The following is a 7603-nucleotide window of genomic DNA, read 5'->3' as shown; positions in this document are numbered from 1 at the left end:
CAGGTATTGAAGTCTGTGTACGTACTGTGGAATATTCTGGAAGCTTTTTTACCTATTGTTTAATCAGAATGATAGCACTCTTGGCCTCTACAGCTGCCCCCCCAATCCCGGAGACTCCACCGGCAGCCGGTTTGCATTCTACCTCACTCTAAACCTGCAACCCAACCGGTAACGCTGCCGGGTGTTAGCGGCGAAAGGTCCCGCCTAGAGCTCAGCTCTCCTTCATGTGAATATTTTTTTTTAAATCTTCTGCTATACAGACTGTGGGCCCCCTCCCGATCCGTCCCTGGCACCCCTCCACCAGTGATCATGCACTTAATGAACGCGGCACCGTCGTTCCCCCCCCTCCCGAGTGGACTATAAGCCATGCTTGGAGAACAATCGGAGCCAAAGGGGGTCGCAAGACGTTTACTGCTATATAATAGTGGCGCCCCCTGCTGGCCGCCTGGATCCCCCCACCCAGTGTATGTGTCCGTTACTTCTATGAACGGTGGGGAAGATGGCAGCGAGGTCTTTGTGTATTTCTGACTGTGGATCTTGTGTGTTCTGCTGGTATAAGCAGTTCTATAAAAAAAAATATGTGATGGTACGGCTCTGCGTCTCTTATTTCTCAGCCGCTGGGGTGACTCAGGGTCCTAAATCTTAATGTCAGTAGAACGCTAGAGAGGAGAGGGCATGGAATCCACATTTTAGAGGCCGCTCTCTGCCAAGTGGGGTGTCTCAGGGTTCCCTGTAAGATTCTAAATGGTGTAGAAAGGAGAGGGCCGTGGGTCTGATGTGAGTCCAGGAAGTCTTTACTGCACACAACAAGCCAACCTCGGGGTTCAGAACACCCCCTTCGTCAGGGCTTAAAGCTGGACCCTGACCGTACCCCTTTTTGAATTTCAGGGCTGAAACCAACTAATTGATAGTAATCAATAATGAGAATCACTGCCGATGATTCTTATTATTGATTAGGTGGTCAGGGTCCCCTAGTGTTCTCCTCTGCGCTGGGAGCTGGTGTCTCATTGGCTCTGTGTCCCCTCTGACCCCTGCTGCTCCCAGGGGGATAGAAGGGGACACAGGGCCCTGCAGCTGGTGCACAGCAGTGGGAGGAGCTCCACCAAACCTCCCCAAGGCCACATCGGCTCTGCAGCTCTCTCCTCCCCGCTCCATGCTGCGGTCTGTGTCCCCTCTGATCCCATTGCTCCCAGCGGGGATAGGAGGGGATACAGACCCCCTACAGCCAGTGCCCAGCGGTGAGAGGAGCTCCACCAAACCTCCCCCCTCACATCGGCTCTGCAGCTCTCTCCTCCCCGCTGCGGTCTGTGTCCCCTCTGATCCCAGCTGCTCTCCCCCCACCTGTATGGGCAGAGGCAGCGGAGATTGCAGGGGACACAGAACTGATCCACCTTCCAGAGCCCAGCAGGGAGGAGAAAGCTGTCAGGAAGCCGAGTGGGGATGACCGATCTGTGAAATATTTACCGATCATTACCTGTAACATTCAGACATCAAGGTGACCACTGACCAGTACCGACCACAACCATGGCTGTATATAACTGAGAACAGAGTATTCCCACACTGTGTCCCCAACTATGAATGAACAGGAAGTGCTCTACATCACGTCCTGTTCATTCACGATTGGGGGGACACCGTATCTGTTTACTATCTCTTTACTTTATGAATGAACAGGAAGTCTCTGTACTGAGAGCCCAATAAAAAATACAGAAGCGCACTACCAAGTAGTGACTGAGCAAGAGAAAATAATAATAAGGGAATAATGGAATGAGACTTACCAGGGTGTGGGTACTAGCGCGTTGTCAGCGGCGAAGTCTGGATGAATTGGGAGTCCAGAGTTGCTGGTGGTGGTGGGCAGGCTAATGTGGAAATTGTTGGTGCTGGGAACACTACGATGTCAAAGGGGAACTGGGTCCGACGTTTTAATGTGGCTGGGATCTGGGGGGGGCGGCGGCTCAGGTTTGGGAGAAAAAAGAATCTCTTTACTACAAAAGGGAAATATCGGGTCTGTTTAGACTTCTGCTATTTCCCCAAAAGTTACGTTAAAAAAAAAAGCCGCCACCCCAATTCTAAAAAAAAGGTGGGAAGAAGTTTTCTTCCGGACCAATTCTGGCACAGGAGGTGCGCTGTGGTGCCATGCAATTCAATGCACCCCAACGGCCAACTAATTGATTATGACAATAATTGTTAGTTCCCTGTAAAGCTGCATCTCCATAATATGAGCCTGTGAAGCTGCAGCAGCTATCTTGAGCCCGCCTTCATTTCCTGTCTGAACGATGGCTTTCTCTGCCATCATTTTCCCTCTTCATCAGCTGTGGGTGTGAGCTTTAGCGCTGGCATTGGACACTTCTGCTGTTCCCTAATCCATCCCCGGCATGCCTTTAGATGTGCACCCCAGCTTGGGTGCTGCAGACTTTAGCTGTGCGATCTGCTGATCATTTGCCTGATAACACTAATAGAATGATCAGCAGATTGCACAGCTAAAGTCTGCAGGGATGGATGTCATGGGTGTGTTCTTTCTATAACGCTGAAGGCGGGTGCTGTAATGTTTACAGGAGCTTACTGGCACCGCTCAGTAATAAGCTGCAGGAGCTTAAGGCCCCGCCCAGTAATAAGCTACAGGAGCTTAAGGCCCCGCCCAGTGATAAGCTACAGGAGCTTACTGGCCCCGCCCAGTGATAAGCTCCTGTAGCTTATTACTGGGCGGGGCCAGTAAGATCCTGTAGCTTATCGCTGGGCGGGGCCAGTAAGATCCTGTAGCTTATCGCTGGGCGGGGCCAGTAAGATCCTGTAGCTTATCGCTGGGCGGGGCCAGTAAGATCCTGTAGCTTATCGCTGGGCGGGGCCAGTAAGATCCTGTAGCTTATCGCTGGGCGGGGCCAGTAAGATCCTGTAGCTTATCGCTGGGCGGGGCCAGTAAGATCCTGTAGCTTATCGCTGGGCGGGGCCAGTAAGATCCTGTAGCTTATCGCTGGGCGGGGCCAGTAAGATCCTGTAGCTTATCGCTGGGCGGGGCCAGTAAGATCCTGTAGCTTATCGCTGGGCGGGGCCAGTAAGATCCTGTAGCTTATCGCTGGGCGGGGCCAGTAAGCTACAGGAGCTTATCGCCCAGTGATAAGCTACAGGAGCTTACTGACCCTGCCCAGTGATAAGCTACAGGAGCTTACTGACCCCGCCCAGTGATAAGCTAACTCCATTCACAAGGGTGAATGGGGCCTAAACATTGTACTATGGCGGCTTGCTGGTCCTGGCGGCCATGACCTATGACCTCACTATCTTTAATTCTGTCAATCTGTTGTCAGGTATTCTCCTTTGTTAGAGGAGGAGTTCTAAGAGACTCTGGGCCAATCACGTGGGAGGATGAGAAGCCGGTCACATGTTCCCTCATACCTGGCAGTACTGAGGACTATCCTCTCTCTCCTTGCATTGGCAGAGCAGAGAATTGCCGGTGACAAAGGAAGCCCTGGGGTGCATTTTGCTGTCGCAGCCATGTTGGCTGGTCATGTGACACAATGCCAAGGCGTGGATCAGCTGATGTCTGCCGCAGCGAGGTGCCCAAGCACGAATGGCTGATTGTCCCCTTGGGCAGACATTGTTACCAGCAGTGTCACACTCCTGCCGCCCATGATCCTATATGTCTCGGGTGCGGCCCTCCAGCTGTGGTGAAACTACAAATCCCATCATTCAGCTGCCTCTGGGAGTCATGCCTGTGGCTGTCACAGCCTTGCAATGCATCATGGGACTTGTAGTTCCACCCCGGCTGGCATATGCCTATGAGGGAATCCCATGCTGAAGGCACACTTGTATTGTGAGCTGATGTGCTGATCCTCTGGCTTCACTACGGCCCTGAATAAAGCATGCAGCCAGTGAAGTCACAACACTGGACCTGCGTGCTTTTTTGGGGGTTTTAGTTGCACAAAGTAATGAAGCCTGAGGATCACCATGAGGGGGGAGGATCAGTGATGACCATTATCTTTCAGCAAAGCCTTCTCTTTGGGCCCCTTTAGGGGTGTGAGCCTCCAGTCTGGCCCCGTCCTCGCTCAGTATTAATAGCTGGCAGCGGGGAAGAGAGGGGCCGGGCGCTGCTTAGTATGCGGGTGGCAGCACTCTGCAAGGGGGGGCATTGTGCAAGGGGGGCCGCCTGTTCATATGGGGGGCCAGCGCTCTGCCCAAAAGTGATCATCACTCCGGTCACACCACGGGTCTCCGTGACCTGAGCTGGCTGTGGCGCCCACCCTGGGACAATCATGCCCCCCCTCCCTGTTTGTATGGCAGTATGAGCGCCCCCGATGTGCCCCTTCCTCGCCTGTATGCCAGTATGAGCGCCCCAATGTGCCCCTTCCTCGCTTGTATGCCAGTATGAGCGCCCCAATGTCCCCCTTCCTCGCTTGTATGCCAGTATGAGCGCCCCAATGTCCCCCTTCCTCGCTTGTATGCCAGTATGAGCGCCCCAATGTCCCCCTTCCTCGCTTGTATGCCAGTATGAGCGCCCCAATGTCCCCCTTCCTCGCTTGTATGCCAGTATGAGCGCCCCAATGTCCCCCTTCCTCGCTTGTATGCCAGTATGAGCGCCCCAATGTCCCCCTTCCTCGCTTGTATGCCAGTATGAGCGCCCCAATGTCCCCCTTCCTCGCTTGTATGCCAGTATGAGCGCCCCAATGTCCCCCTTCCTCGCTTGTATGCCAGTATGAGCGCCCCAATGTCCCCCTTCCTCGCTTGTATGCCAGTATGAGCGCCCCAATGTCCCCCTTCCTCGCTTGTATGCCAGTATGAGCGCCCCAATGTCCCCCTTCCTCGCTTGTATGCCAGTATGAGCGCCCCAATGTCCCCCTTCCTCGCTTGTATGCCAGTATGAGCGCCCCAATGTCCCCCTTCCTCGCTTGTATGCCAGTATGAGCGCCCCAATGTCCCCCTTCCTCGCTTGTATGCCAGTATGAGCGCCCCAATGTCCCCCTTCCTCGCTTGTATGCCAGTATGAGCGCCCCAATGTCCCCCTTCCTCGCTTGTATGCCAGTATGAGCGCCCCAATGTCCCCCTTCCTCGCTTGTATGCCAGTATGAGCGCCCCAATGTCCCCCTTCCTCGCTTGTATGCCAGTATGAGCGCCCCAATGTCCCCCTTCCTCGCTTGTATGCCAGTATGAGCGCCCCAATGTCCCCCTTCCTCGCTTGTATGCCAGTATGAGCGCCCCAATGTCCCCCTTCCTCGCTTGTATGCCAGTATGAGCGCCCCAATGTCCCCCTTCCTCGCTTGTATGCCAGTATGAGCGCCCCAATGTCCCCCTTCCTCGCTTGTATGCCAGTATGAGCGCCCCAATGTCCCCCTTCCTCGCTTGTATGCCAGTATGAGCGCCCCAATGTCCCCCTTCCTCGCTTGTATGCCAGTATGAGCGCCCCAATGTCCCCCTTCCTCGCTTGTATGCCAGTATGAGCGCCCCAATGTCCCCCTTCCTCGCTTGTATGCCAGTATGAGCGCCCCAATGTCCCCCTTCCTCGCTTGTATGCCAGTATGAGCGCCCCAATGTCCCCCTTCCTCGCTTGTATGCCAGTATGAGCGCCCCAATGTCCCCCTTCCTCGCTTGTATGCCAGTATGAGCGCCCCAATGTCCCCCTTCCTCGCTTGTATGCCAGTATGAGCGCCCCAATGTCCCCCTTCCTCGCTTGTATGCCAGTATGAGCGCCCCAATGTCCCCCTTCCTCGCTTGTATGCCAGTATGAGCGCCCCAATGTCCCCCTTCCTCGCTTGTATGCCAGTATGAGCGCCCCAATGTCCCCCTTCCTCGCTTGTATGCCAGTATGAGCGCCCCAATGTCCCCCTTCCTCGCTTGTATGCCAGTATGAGCGCCCCAATGTCCCCCTTCCTCGCTTGTATGCCAGTATGAGCGCCCCAATGTCCCCCTTCCTCGCTTGTATGCCAGTATGAGCGCCCCAATGTCCCCCTTCCTCGCTTGTATGCCAGTATGAGCGCCCCAATGTCCCCCTTCCTCGCTTGTATGCCAGTATGAGCGCCCCAATGTCCCCCTTCCTCGCTTGTATGCCAGTATGAGCGCCCCAATGTCCCCCTTCCTCGCTTGTATGCCAGTATGAGCGCCCCAATGTCCCCCTTCCTCGCTTGTATGCCAGTATGAGCGCCCCAATGTCCCCCTTCCTCGCTTGTATGCCAGTATGAGCGCCCCAATGTCCCCCTTCCTCGCCTGTATGCCCACCTGTTTTCCTGTCCCACTTCAAACACACAAGAACATACAGAGAGGGGCGGGACACAGGGAGATCATTGGCATCTGTACATCCCTGAGCCCCGCCTACCTGCCCCCTCCCACACACAAGAACAGTGATTATATATTAACAAACATGTATTTATTATATACATTAGATGTCTTATTTATCATTTTATATATGCATTCAATATGATTCTTATTACGCATTATTCTGTACCTAATATCGTCCTCCATTGTGTGCAGCTGCATCTCCAACTGTCCACAGCTGCATCTCCACCTGTCCACATCCATCATTAGCAGCGTTAAGCCCCGCCCACCCATTGATTGAGCCTTGTCCCCTACCTGTCATTCACTCACTACTCCCCGCCCCTTTCCATTGGTTATTTACGGCAGATGGCCGCGCCCACTAGTCGTCCACTCCCCACAAGCTTTACTTCCGTGGATGTCAATCAACTGGTACCGCCCGCTCACATTGTGAAGATAACTCCTCCCAGCTGCTGTCACTCACCTGTCTGTGTCACTCTCGCCCAGAGCAGCTGGCCCCTCCCAGCAGCTGTCAATCAGCGATTCCCACCCGCCTCTCCCGGGGACCCCTCGGTGATTGGCCGGGCAGGGTCACATGCGTCTCCCCCTTTACAGACTAGCAGAAGTTGGAGAGGAAGGAAAGAAAGCTGAGCGTTCCGGGGGAAGCAGGTGAGAGAAGTAGGGGCCCTCACTGGGTGCAAGCTGGGGGCCCAGTCTCATGTAGAGGCAGACTGTGTTCTCCGGGGGGGAAGAGGACCTGTCACCATTTGCAGCATGTGTGAAAAAAGTGTCCTGTGTGAGAAGAGAGTCAGTGGGCGGAGCGGGGACCGGGACCGCCCCTCACTGGGTTCACAGTTCTGGCAGAGCTGCTGGTGTCTCCATGGAGACGGCTCCTCCCCTTCCTGTACTGAGCTGAAGAGTCATTGCAGTGGGAAACAGACAGACATAGAAAAGCACTAAGTTCTAAAAAGGGAGACACAGGGACCAATATAAGATTTATTTCAGACCTGGTATCACTTCTCTATGTATGGACTCTGCACAGTACCACTTCTCATGTCCTGTATGCCGGGTGTCATTCTCGGTATCTGTTCTTATTCTGTATGTATGGACTCTGCACAGTACCACTTCTCTTGTCCTGTATGCCGGGTGTCATTCTCAGTATCTGTTCTTATTCTGTATGTATGGACTCTGCACAGTACCACTTCTCTTGTCCTGTATGCCGGGTGTAGATCTCGGTATCTGGTGTCCTCTGTTTGTGTCTCGGTGTTTGGATTATTTTTCCCTTTTATGGTCTCTTTATGATGGAGAGCAGAGCCGTGTGCAGTCTGGGCTCTCGTTAGGGGTGATCGGTGATCCTCTGTCGTCGTGG

General features: G+C 54.1%; 1 long non-coding RNA gene across 1 annotated transcript in view; it reads left to right on the top strand.

Moving 5' to 3' along the window:
* Positions 1-6874: 6874 nt before the first annotated feature.
* The window catches only part of LOC108795213, a 10222-nt gene continuing 9493 nt past the window's right edge, over positions 6875-7603 (top strand). Inside the window, exon 1 of the long non-coding RNA XR_001941743.1 lies at positions 6875-6903. This is a non-coding gene — a long non-coding RNA (uncharacterized LOC108795213). The remainder of the gene's footprint in view (positions 6904-7603) is intronic.

Source organism: Nanorana parkeri, unplaced genomic scaffold (genome assembly GCF_000935625.1).
Source record: "Nanorana parkeri isolate BGI_ZX_2015 unplaced genomic scaffold, ASM93562v1 scaffold947, whole genome shotgun sequence".
NCBI lineage: Eukaryota > Metazoa > Chordata > Amphibia > Anura > Dicroglossidae > Nanorana > Nanorana parkeri.
The sequence above is the reverse complement of the archived record's forward strand: the minus strand, read 5'-3'. Positions and strand labels throughout refer to the sequence as shown.